This window comes from Carica papaya, chromosome 4, assembly GCF_054855325.1.
Source record: "Carica papaya isolate Zhongbai chromosome 4, ASM5485532v1, whole genome shotgun sequence".
NCBI classification, from domain to species: Eukaryota; Viridiplantae; Streptophyta; class Magnoliopsida; order Brassicales; family Caricaceae; genus Carica; species Carica papaya.
Genome location: NC_142312.1, coordinates 15,801,482 through 15,818,193, shown reverse-complemented (window position 1 = coordinate 15,818,193; position 16,712 = coordinate 15,801,482). Strand labels below are relative to the sequence as shown.

At 33.0% G+C, this 16,712-nt stretch overlaps 1 long non-coding RNA gene across 1 annotated transcript; it reads right to left on the bottom strand.

Annotated features, from left to right (window-relative positions):
* Positions 1-3,564: 3,564 nt before the first annotated feature.
* Positions 3,565-16,093, bottom strand: LOC148266318 (uncharacterized). Its single transcript, XR_015818445.1, has 2 exons — positions 15,651-16,093; positions 3,565-3,774 (listed from the first exon to the last, which is right to left on the bottom strand). It is a non-coding gene; the product is annotated as an uncharacterized LOC148266318 (long non-coding RNA).
* Between the last annotated feature and the right edge of the window lie 619 nt (positions 16,094-16,712).

Genomic DNA, 16,712 nt, shown 5'->3' with positions numbered 1-16,712 from the left:
CTGCTCCATTGGTTGTTTTGATTTTTTACTAACCTTTGCTTTTGTAACGGCGATATAGTGTGATGTCCTTAGTGGACTAGTGTAGCTCACCTTTTATTTAACATTTTCAGATCAGGAGGATCTGGTTCCCAAGTCTGATCCGCAAGAAGGGTACGAGTAGATGTTAGATACTTTATAATTTTTTTTATTTTTTTTTATTTTTCGTATTTCCTTCAAAGAATTTGTTCCATAATGTTTATTAGTATTTTTGAGTTATCGTGTATGGGATGTTTTAACTTTTATTTCGCTTTCGTGCTCAAATTATTATATGCATTTCTTTTTAAATTTTCGGAGTCAGTGTTAGTGAGTGTATGTGTGCCATGTCTTATGTAAAAATATGGATGTAATAGTCCTGGGCATATGTGTTTGATCTTGAGTATATATATATATGTATGTATGTCAAATCTGTGTGAGGGTATGCACATATTTATAGACACAAAAATTGTACATATTTTTATGTGTGTGTGTATATATAATTTGCACGTTATTATGTCTGTAAAATGTGTATTTGTGTGGGTGTGTGGGTATATATATTTATGGATAATATATATTAGGTAAGTGAATATATATAATTATATACATTATTAAGTGTGTAAATATTATATGTGTGTATAATATGCATGTGGGTGTGTATGAGTATGTGAAAGTATGATTGTTACCTTGTGTGTGAAGTTTAGGGGTTTGATATGGATGTAATTGTGTGTGTGAGTGAGACACATAAATGGAATCTATATATGCAAGTAGAAACCTTGGATAAGATGAATTTAGAAATATGCATGTGTGTTAAATAATAGAAAAGTGAGAAAGTTTAAAATAATAATAAGAAAATTCGAGAATGGTAAAAAAATATTAAAAATTTATGTGCCAAGTATTAGAGAGGAAAGGTGTGTGCGGGGTTAAAATTCAGCAAGATGTTCGGTGAACCTTATCCATGGATGATCGGTGCCCCCAATCGGATGGGGTTTGTGTGTTGTGTGATGTGAGTTACTTAGCAAATGTTACTATTGTGGACATTTTGATGTGAGTGTATTGTGTCCTGTCCATATGGTAGAGGGGTCCTTCGCGCCCTCAATGCTATCAGGAAACGATATCAAATAATGAAATAGTAAAAGTAAAAATGGAATTAAAATATAGAGTCAAATGTGAATAAATTTGTTTGTGAAAATGGTACATATATATATAAAGTATTACAGTGAATGTATGGATGTGTAGTCTGATGGGAAATCATATACGATTTTCGATGTGAATCTAATGTGCTGTAAGTGAAAGTGTAATTGTATCTCTGAGTGTAAAAAATGTGAATAGAGGAAGGAAAAGAAATTAGTAATATATGTGATTCAGTAAGATTATGTACAAAATTTTGTGAGTTAAAACACGCATGCGATATAAGATAATATGTGTCAATGTGGAATAAGATAAGAAAACAGTGTGGATAAGATTCAACATAGAGTAAATAAAGTCCAAGCAAGTTTTGTTATGAAATTTTCAGCATAGTTTTTTCTTTAAAATAAACTTCATCTGCTTTATCTACTTTGTGTGATTGTGTGTGTGCATGTTTCTGCACCATTCTTACTGAACATATGAAGCTTACTCCAATTTGTCTTCCCCCTTCAGTAAAAGATTAGGAGTAAGCTCAGGACCAGTAGAGAATGTGGAAAAAGCCTTCTAGCCTTGGCTTAAATTTATATTGTAACAAAGAAATGAGTTAAGATACTATTGCATTTAGTTCTTAGAGAATGATGCTTCATGTATTTCGGTTTTATATTAATTATTTTATTACAAAGGATGTGTAATAATTATGTAATATTGTTCCATGTGTTAACATTTTCATTGGTTCTTTCACTTTGAATGGTGTGTAAATATCCTTGTTTTCAAATGGGGCTAGAATGGTGTGTAAATATTCCTTGTCAAACGATAAAGAAATACATCAATAAGTTTCCCTTCATAACTATAGAATATCTTCACAAAACTTTTAAATCCCATTATCAGTAGAAATTTTATGTCATTGTTATCTAAGATTTCTACAAAATGAAAATTTTTCATAGTTTTAGAACATTCTAAAAGTCAAAAGACTTTTAAGAGTGCCATTAAACATCTACAATTAATCATCTACGAACAAAATTAAGCCACTAGTTGTTAGATAACTTCACGATTCTTTCCCACTTTGTGAACTTGGAGAACTATGCATGTTAGGCATTATGTACTAAGACACACCAAAATCAAATATCAACCTAGCATCCAAATTATTTACACTTACCAACATAACTATATTATTTTCATCATCAGAACTATAAGACATTATTATTTTATATTTGTTCAATTCTTATGAATATTCTTATCAATTTTCTCTAGATAAGTTTTTCTTATTTGCGCTTCTTATGACACGGCAAATATTTAGATATTTTTGGATTTTGATTAGGCTTTTTCTTGTTGATAACGCTTGACTCCCTTTTGGTATTCTTTGCCTTACTCATTGTTGATCTTGTTTAGTTCAACTTGTGTCTCAACCATCTTCTTTCTAGTTCTTTTGACTTTTAGAGAACACAACACAAAGATGATTTCATCCTTTTAACTCATTCGGATGTTGTACTTTCCATATCAATATTCGTCTAAATGAGTTTAATTTTAGGTTTATTATATTTTCCAAATCGATAATGGTTTTACTTAAGTGCATGAATTTAATAGATAAAAAAGAATAGTTAGTGCATTAACATTTTCCATCTTTCATATTCTCTCCTTCCCTTTTTATCATTAAGACATTTTTTTTTGTCTTTTTATGTAAATAATACAACACATATGTGAAACTTGTTAAAAAATCTAGGGGTTACAGAAATGAGATTGCTAAAGAAAATGAGAGATTCTTAAAGATTTATGTATTCGGATTAATATAATGGATCTCTAACCAATCACTTTATTTTTCTAATAACTTCAAATGTTTGCATGAAACTAATTTGCAAATTCATTTAACTAAATGCATAAGGTTCTAGCAAAATGGTACATGTGAAAAATGAGTAATAAATTCAAATTTTTGTGTGATGCTCATTTGTAAATTCATTAAACTTTATACTCTAAATTCTAAATTCTAAATTCTGATTAAAATATCTTCATATGAAAAGAAAAAAAGTTATAGATTTAACAAAAATACTAAATTTTTTTAATAGAAGTTGAAATGTATTATTCAAATTCTACTTACAATTTCATGTTTTTTTGTTATCTTAATACAAGTACATATGTTTCTAATTAACTAAAATGTAGATTCCATATTATTTCTAAAATCTATTTCATATTATGTCTATATTTATTTCAAATATAGCCTTAAGTTTTATATAATTGTAAATTATTCTTTAGAGTCAGATAACTCTTAACTGAAATTTTTACCATGCAATCATGAGAGATAAAAGAATTACTTGGGGACCTTCAATTGAATATGAATTGTTGTTTTAGATGAAAGCAAAGTGGAGTATGATGTAACAGAATTAAAACTTATTTTATCTTAAAATTACATTTTTGTATGTAGCTAAAATATGAGTAAATATATTTTAATAATTGAAGACCCATGCATGTGTTCCAACTAATTACTACAAAAGTAAACCAACAATAAAATTTTCAAACATAATAGAGAGAGTGAGAGAAGATGATTAGTGTAAAGAAAAGGACAAAGAGGTTCCTCATGTTTTGGCTGGCATGAAATTGGGCTATCCCATCAGCCATGGCCATCTGGTCAGCTCATGGTCCCTGCACCAGCCAACCAACCAACACAATCTTTACTCGCAAAAACTTTTTTCAGCAAATTATTTATATGGGAAGGTTAGGGTTAAAAAAGAATTTCAAGTTATATACGTATATGTATATATATATATTTCAATAATACTCTCCAATAAAAATAGTTCACTAAGTGCAACTAGGCCCATACTTTACTATTGCCTCTCGTAAAGATTCCCCACCAAAATATTTCACTTTTAGCAACTAGTGCAACAAAAAAAAAAAAAAAAATTCAGATTCCCCAAGCTTTTCTTTCCAATTTTATCTTTCAAATAAATAAATGTACTCTTTTTTAAAATTAATTATAAAATAATATAAATACATCAACATTTAGTTTGTTTATATTGACAAAATTAAAAATCTTTTAGTAAATATTTATACATTTATAATATATAAATAACAGTTATAACATAATATAATATAATTTTTAAAAGATGACACATGAAATATACTTAAACTCTAATTCACAACTTATCATAGAGGAAAAGACATATTAACCATATCATGTAGTAGTTATGACTATTTTAATTCATTTATACTATCTATTTTAAAAATTATTTTTCGCTTGGAAAGTTTAATCTTAAAATTGCATGGATTATTTTCTTGAATTTATAATTTACTTTCAACAATTATTTTCTTAAATTTATAATTTTCTTTTAACAACTATTTTCTTAAATTTTATCCATGATTATTAATTATCATTTTAATTGTAACAGTTCACAAAAATCGTACCAAGGAAACTAGAAGGGAATTTTAAAAATAATTTAAACTTGTTAAATAATTAAATTAAGAAAAGTAAAAAATAATAGAAAAATTAAAATAAATTAAAAAGAGGTTTTAAAAATAATTAAAGCTTGTAATTCATAAAACGAATTAAATTAAAAATATTTTCAAAATATTAGAATTAATAAATTAAATTAGAAATATATTTAGGAAATTAATTAAATTAAAGTTAATTTAGAAAATATGGCCACAAGCGTGCCGAGGAGAGAGGAAGGAGAAAGAGAGGCTCGCGAGCGGCGGTGGCCACGAGTGAGCGGGAGAGCGAGATCTGGGTGTGCGGCCCCAGCCGCAAGCACGAGAGTGAATATAGGCGAGCAGAGGAGAGGAGGAGGTTCACGTGTGCGGCGGTCCCGCATGCGCGAGGCTAGGAGAGGAGCTGTGTGCGACGTGATGTTGTGAGCAGGGGTTCGCGTACGAGCGGCTGTGCTCGTAGGTGCGAGGGTGTGCGCGAGGGAGGCAGTCGCATGCGGGGCTTCATGCTGCATGCCAGGGTGGTTGTCCGCGCGGTTGTGCCACAGGCAGTGGGAGCCAGATCCGCGAGATTTGCGAGATCTGGGCATGAGGAGAGGGAGGCGGTGAGGCCAAGGGCCTCTGCGCGTAGTGGGCGTGCGTGCCGCCGCGACAGAGTGCTGGTGAGGTGGTTTTGGGCGACTGGCCGCACTATGGAGCGTCGTGTGCCTCTGGGTTTTTGCGCACGACTGGGGGAAATCGACCGAAGCGCGTCCTACTACCGCTGTTTAACAGGTTTATTCTTGTCCGGGCATCCATGCGGTGAAGCAGGAGTGGTTCTTCAGGGAATCCCGAGGGTGTGTGTTTCATTTTGATTTGGTTAAGGATTAGACTTAATTCCGGTAAAAAGAACATTAGGCTTAAGTGAATTGGGGGGGAGCGTACATCTAATATATAAGCTAACCCGAAGCCGCACTTGTATGTTTTCAAAAGCAAACATTAATAATTAAATTACGATAAATCGTGGCTTTTTAACGATTGATTGTAATGAATGATGATTGGATTATGCTTTGAATGGCTTAGTGAATTTTGAGTTTAATTTGCACGAGAAGTAAATTATATATTAATTAAGTAATTAAGATAACACAAATAAACCGTAACAAAATTAAAAACTTAAATAACTAATTAATTCATTGGAATAAATTTGAAATTTGGGTTGAATGTGAAAAAGGTGTTGAATAAATTCTAAATTCCAAGTAGTTGATTGTGGGAGATAAAGCTCTAAGTGGTAGAATTAGAGCAAATAAACAAATGATCATGAGAATTAGGAATTAAATGAGAATAGAAACGAAACCAAAACATTTCATAAAATCAAATAAACCTACATCAAATTTACAATTTTAAACGAAGTGGAAAAAGATTCAAATCAGATAAACAAATTAAAGTGCATAAACTGATAAGAAGTTAAATTTAAATAAAGTGAAAGTGAAGTGAAGAAAGGGTAAAATTTTAGGAAAAAAATTTATGGAAGTAAATTATCCTAAAACCAACTTAAAATAATTCAAACTCTCAAAATATCCACAACAAATAAAATAGGAAATTTTAGAAACATAAAACTTTCAAATAACTAAATAATAATTAAGGTTCCAAAAGCATAAATAAATTATGATGATAAGATAAGTAGAAGAATTGTAGGAAGGATTGGTGAAGCATTGATTCGGAAAAAAAAAAAAAGTTTACTAGTCTTTTGAGAAAGTAAATAGCCTATTAGGAAACGTGAAGTATACGAATAAAACTCAAGAAACAAAATAATGATACAAATAATGCAAAAGTACAAATAATATCTTAAATAAGAATGTCAGATTCGTCACAATAGTATGACTGAAATTAAGTGGTAGGTGAACCATGCCTATAGGTGGATGAAATCCCTTCCAGATGTGGTTGGGATGCATATCTTTGATTGGTCACTTGGTGACGTACTGTTGTGATCAATATGTTGATATAATTAAATTTTATAAATATTTTTCTATTTTATTTGAATTGATTTTGATTGATTTTTGCCACATATACTGTTAGATTATCTTTGACACTTTTCAGGAATGAATTTGGGACTTGAAAGCAAATTAGAGTGGATTATAACAAGATTTGGGGCAAAAAAGGTTGGAACATGAAGATGTGGGAGATATAACCATAGCACACAACCATGTGTTAAGGAGCCTGCATTTCTATTTCTGAGGAGTAAGACAAGACCATGTTCTTGGAAGACACGGTTGTGTGCCTTAAACCGGGTTAATACACGACCATGTGTTAAGAAGTCAATGTTTCTATTTTGTTCAGTGAAAGAGACACGACCGTGTCTAGGAGACAAGACCGTGTCGTGTTTAAAAGCTGAAAATTGATGTAATTTTGAGGAAGACATGACCATGTGCCAATCCAACACGACCATGGGACATGCTAGGTCAGACTTGGACTCTGCCAAAGCATTAGGTCTTGAACTATATAAAATAGGATTATCTCAAAAAGAAAAAGAGAGACCGGAGGATGAGAAAATAAAGGACGGCTGCAGATATTAAGAGAATCTTCTAATGGGTTTATCTTATATCGTTTTATGTCTTCTTTAGATTTGTTTCTTGCATTTTTCTCTAGTATAAGTAGCTAAACTCTTCTGTTGGGATATTTGATGAAACTTTAAGGGAGACTTTGTGATTTCTTTATTTAATCTATGAAGATCTTTTTCCTCAATTCCTATGTGTTATCTTATGGTTTAATGCATAAATAAATTGATCACCTATTTATTGATTTACGATGAATGATTGAATTGAGAGATTGATTGTTCGCTAGAATATCGCTCTTTTCGAACAACCCTCCACCATATGCTCCTGCTATTCCATATCCTCAGAGGTTCTATAAGCAAAAATTGGATAAGCAGTTCTCTAAGTTCCTAGCTTTCCATTTGCAGATGCTTTAGAGCAAATGCCTAGCTATGTGAAGTTTATGAAGGAAATTCTCTCGAATAAGAGAAAGCTAGAGGAATATGAGATAATTGCACTTATTGAGGAGTGTTATGCCATTTTGCAAAATAAATAACCCCGAAGCTTAAGGATCCTAGAAGTTTCACCATTCCTTGCACTATTGGGAACTCTCATTTTAAAAAAGCTCTTTATGATCTTGGAGTGAGTATAATTTGATGCCTCTTTTGGTATACAAGAAGATGGGTCTTGTAGAAACAAAGCCAACAATAGTCTCTTTACAATTGACTAATTAATGTATTAAATATCTACGACGGATTATTGAGGATGTCTTGGTGAAAGTGGATAAGTTTATCTTCCCAACAGATTTTATTGTCTTGATATAGAGGAAGACCGAGAAACTCTATTTATTTTTGGTAGACCATTCTTAGTTACGAGAAAAACTCTTATAGATGTGCAAAAAGGGCAACTTATTTTGAGAGTACAAGAAGAGCAGGTAACCTTTAATGTATTCAAAATAATGAAGTAGCCAAATGATGTGGATAGTTGTTTGCGAGTAGATAGTGCAAAAAAATGTATTTAGGAAGCAATTCAAAAAAGTTATCAGGTTGAGCCATTATAAGCATGTTTAGTTGGGACTATTGATAGTGAAGATCTTGAGATATTAGAATATGTGAAATCAGTTGAAAGCTACACCATCAATATTTATTAAACGACCTTTTGAAGATCTAGGGGAAGGGAAACATAGACCACTGCCATCCATTGAAAAGCCATAGGTGTTAGAGCTCAAGCAACTTCCATGTCATGTTCGATATGCCTACTTGGGAGATGCATCCACTCATCCTGTTATTATCTCATTTTCTTTTAATAAAGAATAAGAGGATAAGCTATTACAAGTGCTAAGGAAACACAAAACTACTTTAGGGTGGTCAATAGTAGACATCAAGGGAATTAGCCTATTTTATTGTATGCAAAAAATCTTGATAGAGGATAGCTATAGACCATCCATGGAACATCAATGCTGGTTAAACCGAAATATGAAGGAGGTGATGAGAGCAGAAGTATTGAAGCTTCTTGATATGCAAGTAGTGCCTAATAAAGGAGAGATGACAGTCATGACCAATGAAAAAAATAAGTTGATCCCTAATAGAACAGTTATTGGTTGGAGGGTGTGTATTGATTATAGGAAGCTCAACAAAGCTACAGTAAAAGACCATTTTTCATTACTATTCATTGATAAAATGTTGGATAAATTAGCGAGTCATGCTTTCTATTGTTTATTATATGGTTATTCTGGCTACAACCAGATCTCTATAGCACTGGAGAATCAAGAGAAGATTCACGTGTTCCTACGGCACATTTACTTTCCGGAGAACGCCATGTGGCTTGTGCAATGCATCGGCAACTTTTCAAATGTGTATGATGGAAACATTTTTTGATATGGTGGAGTGCTTCATTAAGGTATATATCAATGACTTCTCAGTTTTTGGCTCATCTTTTGATTCGTGCTTGGCAAATTTATCTCTTGCTTTGAAGTAATGTGAAGAAAATGAAGAGAATGATGGCGAGGATGTTTAATCCTCGCCGAGGTACGTCCTCTACTCATAAATAAAAAGAAAAAAAAAATTTCTTTACATTGAGGACAATGCAAACTCTAATGTTTGGGGGTATTGGGTCTTTAAATTTTAAATTGTTATTATTTTTTTCTTTTTTTAACTAAAAGGCTAAACTTTTCACCATCAGTAGTTAGTGAAGCATGATCGAATTGAGATTTTATTCTGATTAAGATTGTGGTTACTTTAAAAAAAAGATATGTTGCAAATAATAAGTCGAATAATTATTTGCTCTAACTTAATCGGTATACGAATAATTGCATAGGAACCTAATCTAAGGCTAATCACTTGTGACATAGGAAATGTGAGTTTGATTTTTACTTTTTAGTTAGTCATAAACTAAGGTTTAAATGAATAAGACAAAGTAGCTAACATGTGATGGGTGAGAGGTAGCATAAAACACACTCACTCGAAAAAAAATATATATAATAATAATAATAGTAAATACTTTAATTGAAAATGGTGAGATGGAGCATAAAATGCACTCACTCGTAAAAATATTTTTATGTAAAAGTTTGAGATTGAGTGTAAAACACATTGACTAGGAAAGAAATAGAATTGTGTTGTTATTATTATTATTTGGCTAAGATTCGTATTTATAAGCTCCATATTCCATCACTAATTTCATTGACCAATTAGTGTGATTATGTAGGAGCAATATATCTTTATGCAAATCATATATTTTCATGTTCGCACAAAAATTATTAAGTTATACTATCACTTTTTACTAAAAGGATTAATCATGAAAACTTTGTTTATTTACATAATTTCAAGTAAAACTAGATTATGGATCTTCTCAACAAACCATTTGTATTTTACATATATTGTCAAAACGCCGACCCCTATTAGGAATTCCGAGCATATAACTCAAGAATAGCAAAATAAATAATGTTGAAATTTATAATTTTATGAAAGCAATTAAAGTTTGGGATTACAATCCTTACACGTTCACTTAAAATTTCCAATAGGAATACGAGAATTCCCTTAAAAGACTTAAATGAAAAAGAGTAATAAGAAAAATAAATGTGATCAACCTCTACTCGAAACTGGAAAAACAGAGAAGTAGTCTTCTAGCTAGCTTTCTTACTGTTTAGGATCCAGTTCATAGTCGTCATGATATGAAATTGTTAATAATAAAGGGTGAGCTACACTAGCTTAATAAAGAATATCAACGCCTTACCACTGATACAAAAAAATCAAAGGTTTGTAAAACAACTAATGGAGCTTATTTTTATTGAAAACATTAATTTTATTAACTCACCTGTAAGTTCTTAAATATCATTTATTGAAGCAAATATCAGGATAGTAACCTACAACATGCATTCTAAGGACATATAACAATTAATCTTTCATTATTTTCTAGAACCGGATTCCTATCTCATTCATCTTTATCACTTTACTTTGCCTACTGGTGTCGTTAGGGGTCGATAGGGGTCCCCACCACACGTGAACAAGAGCATTCATTCTATAATCAAATGATCGTCCCCATACCCCATCTGGTAATGGGCACCAAAACACACAACCTTCTCGGTACCCTGTCCGGTTCCTCCTTCTCCGGTAGTTCCTCCTCTCGGTCAGGCCGTTTTCGATCAGTTCTTGATATAAACCTATTGAAATCATGATTAGGGGGTGTCTATCGAAGAAAAAAAGGGAAACATCAAGGCTTACCGATGTTTTCTAATCTCTAATGCGGTGGCTCAGCCAGACTCAGCCGGGTTCCGTTGTTCTTCCTCGTGGCTCGTGACTTTTTTGGTCACCCTGCAACGAAAACAGATTATGCAACTAAAAGGTGAGGAAAACGGAATGAATGGGAAAAAGATTCGGCTTACTAGAGAGTTTTTCAGTTTCAGGTGCAACGACTCAGCCGAGCTCTGCCCTCTACTTCTTCGGTCTATAATCTTTCCTCTGGTTTTTCTGCATTAAAAAGTGTTTTGGGTAGCTTAAAATGGAAAAACAGGTCGAACGAGAGAAAATCACACTTACTGGTGACGTTTTGGGTCTTCGGTGCGGCAGCGTCAGTGGCTGGTTTCTCCTCCGGCCACTCTTCTTCTTCTTCTCCGACGAGAGGGTGTTGGCTAGGGTTAAGATTTGATTTAGAAGAGAAATTTAAATACCTGCCTCTCCTTGATCTAGACCGTCCATTCGGGCTCATGTGGAGTCCCTTTAGCCGTCAAATCGCTCCTATTAGGGAAAAGGATCTGGGCCATTTAATCGAAAACCCAGATCACTATGCTAAAATGATTTAAAAACTCTATTCATTCGAGTCTTTGACCATCTTAAATTTAAATTAATTTACTATGTTCTCGAGATCCATGATTTTAATTTATTTTTATTTTAATATTTTATTTATTTTATTAATTTTATTATTATTTTATTTTAAATTATTTTATTTTATTTCAAAAGAAAAATTTAGAAAAAAAATTGGAAAACGGCGAAATGGGAGAAAACCTAGTCGCAGAAAAAATCCCATGAGAAAACAATTGCCCGCGCGGGTATTGGGCACTGTGCGTGTGCACATGAGCGCACAGTGGCCGCAAGGCGTGCGTACAGCGTGCACGTCCCATCCGCACACCAGCACGCTCGTCCCCTCTGTACGCATGCACGTTCGCACGAGATGTGCGCATGTCCCATCCGCATGCACGACGTGGGGTCAGGACCTGCGCACGCATCTTGTTGCACACAAGCGGGTCGGCCGTCCGCACATCACTTCGTGCACGGACTGACACCACACATTGTGCGTGTGCCATCCGCGTAGCAAGCCTCTGCGGACAGGCCCTCTGTCCTTAAGGCTTGTGCGCGAAGCACCCAATGCGCTTAGGGCCTATGCACGAGGCAGTAGGCCTGTGCGCCTGTAGGCTACCCTGTAGCACGCTGGCCAAGCTTTGCCACCTCGGGCAATGCTCCACCGCTACCTTGGGTGGCACGCCATCGCTGCTGGTGGAGGAAAATTTCCTCCCTTATTTTTCATGCCAAAAATATTTTTTTCCTCTCTCTTCATTGGATTTTGCCACTTGGTGTAAATTCAATGGTTATGAAATTCTATAAATTGCCCTCCCCTTTTCCTTCCTCTCTACACTTCTATTTCTTCTATTTTTCAAAGATTTAGAGAGAGAGAGATAGTAAATTAATGAGAGAAGAAGAGAAAGAAAGGAAAATGATGAATAAGAAAATATCGAGGTTTCGGTAATAAATTTAGTATTACTTTTGATGTCTTAAGGAGTACTTTAGATAAACAAATTTAATATAATAGTTATTTTGCTTGTTTTACGTGCCTCTGTATTCAAATGAGTCAAATTATTTTGATTTTTAAGCATGTTATGTGATTTATTGACACTTGATAAATTTTCATGTAATAAATATAATAAGTAGTCTATGATAATAAAACTAAAATAAAAGAAAAGAGAAAAAAAAAAGTGGAATGAAGCCTGTATGGTCCGAAGTGTATCTGTATTGACATGCATATTGCATCAAATGTCTCGTTAGGCTTTTTATCTTTGTGGAGTATATGTTCCCCTTTCCCTTCAGGGTATCTGTTTTCCCCTCTCCTATCTGGTATGGAAATATATAAGAGAACCGTTCCCAGTGGATGACGGTGTGTCATCTGACGAGAGTGGGATCGCACTATCTGTAGGGGTCACCCGTGACTAAGTAATATCGTGATTATAGACTATTTGTTATGACCACTATGGTTGGTATGACCGTGGTCATAGATTGTACCATGGTTTGACCAACCGAAAGTAGGCTTGAGCAAATTATCATATCTGTATCTGATCTGGTCATTCCACTTGGTAGTTGAAAATCTGTATCTATATTTGCTCTCAGAGATGGAAGTTTGTAATAACTTCGTGAAGCATGATACAAAAAATTTGTGCATTTCATTATTTATTTAATTTTATATATTATTTGGCATGATATATGTATATTTGATTTTCTGTTCTAACGTACTATTTTGATATTCAAATCAATATTTTTCCTAATGATGACTTAGGTAAACGAGGAAGCTGAATGGTAAAAAAAATAATAAACTTTTGGAATCTTACGATATTAATTTAATACTGTTTTTCTTATTGAGTATATGGAACTCACCCTTTCCATCCCCCCAGACGAGGAAGAAAGTGAAGAACTGCTGACAGATCTACCATTGGAAGTCTATGAGGATTCTGTAGATCCACAAGTTTGAGTGCATGTCTATTTTCGCACTCTGATGAATTCCAGTAGTCTAGTGAAAAAAGTGTCCCTTATGTTAAACGGTGAAGCCGAACACTGGTGGCGACTTAAGAAAGAAGTCCTGCCTATCCCTACCATATGGGAAGTTTTCATGGATGCTTTCTTTGATAACTTCTTCCCTGCTTATGTTCGAGAAAAGAAATAGGAGGAATTCTAGGACCTCCACTAAGGAAGCTTTTTCGTAGTTCAATATGCAACCCGATTTATTCAACTGTCTAGGTTTGCCCCTTTAATGGTCCCTTCCGAAAGCTAAAAAGCTAGAAAGTTTCTCAAGGGCCTTCGTGCCGACATTTATGATCGGGTCGGGATGCTAAGACCCAACTCATATACAGAGGTGCTTGAACATGCCCAGTTGACCGAAGATTTTATCTCGGTTAAACACCAAATCTTTGTTCAAGTTCGAATCCAATAACAGCCCCAACAGCTTAGAAAGAGATTGTCTGATCTAGCAAGTAACCCCTTAGACAAACAAACTAAAATTACCCTTCCTCTTGCCTTAACCTCACCTACAGCCCCACCTGCTCGAACTAACAAACCTTGTAACATTTCCAAATAATAGAACTAATGAATATTACATATGCAGCGGAATTACACATTAATACACATCCCTTGTAATAGAATAATTATTTATTTACATATATGTGAGGCATCTAAATTAATTTACAATTTTAAAATAAAAACTAATAAAGTTTTATTTACAATATTCTATTGATTTTGGACTTGCTTCTAATCTTCTCTTATCTAAAAAGAGGTAAATTGGGGTGAGCTTCATGAGCTCAATAAGAAAAAGGATTCTATAACAGATATTTACGTACACACATTCATATAAAAAATATACATAACAAAATGTACTAACTAAAATGATAAACAATCATCGTAACATCAAATACACAAGAAATCCCAAATAGAATATGAACACATAATACCAAGCAAAGCATAAAATAGAATACAAATCTTAATATAACAAAATATCAATATAAATATCCCAACGAACATTCTGACACAAAATTGATTCTGATTTTCTTCTTCTTACACATTATTCATAAATCTTATGTATAATAAATTTATACACTCATGGATTCATAGATTCTTCAAAACAAAACGAATTTACTCATACACACAAATCTCTCCACTCGGATTTCAATTTAGATTTCTCACCCATACATATCACTCCACTTGGATTTATAATTTTATACTATTTAGTCTTTTGAAGCTTATTTAGGTTACTATCACTATCAAATAAAGGCTCAAAGGATTCTCCTATCGCATGAATAATACACACACAATCTCACATTAGCCACAACAGGTATGTTTGCTAGGTGACCCATACGCTCACAAGTACCTATTCACGTCTGGATTAGGTTTACAAAGCTATCCATGTGCAGGTTCATCATACCTGCTGAACTTCAGCCATACACGCACCCTCCCATCCTCGATTCACGACTAATGAATTAAGTGTCTTATTTATTCTTCACAGTTTTCGTATTTCATTATCAAAAGTTTATCTTGTTCTTATATCTACTTGCTATACAATTTATTTCTAAATTTACTTAAATTCTCTATTTCTCGAACTATTTCGTATGCTTATTTTATTAGTAGGTAATTCCATCTATTCTCTAACTAACTTCCACTTATCTATTTCTTTGGTATTTGTTTTCCAAATCTATTCAACTTATTTAATTTCTTATTTCATAATCTAATATTTTATATTAGTTTAAGGTCCTAATTCTCACACGCAATTTAATTCACATACCTACACATAACGATACATACACACTAATCAGACATTCACACGCATCACATGTGTACACACATATATATTACAATACAGACATATACCTTCACTACATATCTCACACAAAATATATATTTATATTCACACACACATAATTTCTACTGATAGATACGCACACATCTATACTTAAACACGCATATACAATACACACAACATACTATACATAATTATTCACACACTTGTTCTTATTAGTTTTGTTCTTATCAATTCATACCCAATGCAGACACATACACCATGTACATTTACTTATACAAAACACGCACATACAATTATACATATAAATAATTACATAAATCATTTATAATTTATACACATAATATTAGTTATCCGTATAAAATTAACCCAATTCTTACCTATAGTGTGATTGAAAAAGTTTTGGGAATCATTTCTAGCTCAGTTTACAGTCCTCTCGAAAATTCGGATACCATTTGGATACATTTTTTTTGTTTATAATATATTAAATTATGAATAATTTCAGAAATTGTATAATGTGAAATGAGGAATGAGTTTTACCTTGAGACACGCAGTTCCGGTCGTCAACGTTATCACGCGCTACCACATGTGTATCACCAAAAATGCCATGCAGCGATGCTGGGATCAATGCGTATTACAGCATGCGACATACCAGCAGCAGATCTGGTCATCACGCTTTTTTTTTTCTTTCCATTCTTCTTCTTCTTCTTTCTTTCTGTCTTCTTCTTCTTCTTCTCCATTCTTTACTTCTTATTATTATTATTCTTCTTCCTTCTTATTCTTCTTCTTTTTTCCTTCATTCCTTCTTTTTCTTTTTCTTTTTCTTCTTTTTCTTCTTCTTCTTGTTCTTCTTCTCTCTCCTTGTGATTTCTCTCTCTCACTTCCTCTTCTGTCATATCTCCTTGGCTCTCTTTTTATTTTCTTAAATTTTCCTTCTATTTCATTATATACATATATACATATTATTTGTGCCAGCTGGAGCCTACCGGGTAATTTTGTGCCAGCTGGGCATTACAAAATCATTAAAAAGAAAAAAAAAATACATCATGAATTTTGAACTTCTTTCTCTCTTTTAGTTTTTTACGATAAAAAAAAAATGATTTGATTAAGCCTAGTGTGGTGGGTAAAGGAAAGATAAAAGCTTCAAGATTCTACATAGCATAAAGCATAAATCTCAAAAAAATTTAATGTCACTTTTCATGGTTTAATAAATAGTTTAAGTTCAACATGAAGGCATCAAAATGTTGGTTGACCTACTATTATAGGAACCGGTGGTTCCCTTGTGGATGATGCAACTAACCTCTAGTGTTTTTTTAATAAAATTCTAAATTTGTTAATTCAAAGTTATAAGAAATTTAGACATTTAAGGATGCTTTTTATATTCTTATACTTCCTTTAGGTCAAGTATTTAACATAATTATTATGATAGTGACTTACAATAAGCTTTTTTTAGTAAGCATACTTTTATTGTTTCATTGAATTTATTCTCATACTTTTTTTAATAAGGAACTCGTTGAACGTATTAAACAATGTTCTTTCTCAAAAATCCAAAGAGAATAAATTTATTTTGGAAATCAACATGCAAAGTTAGAGGTCAATCGA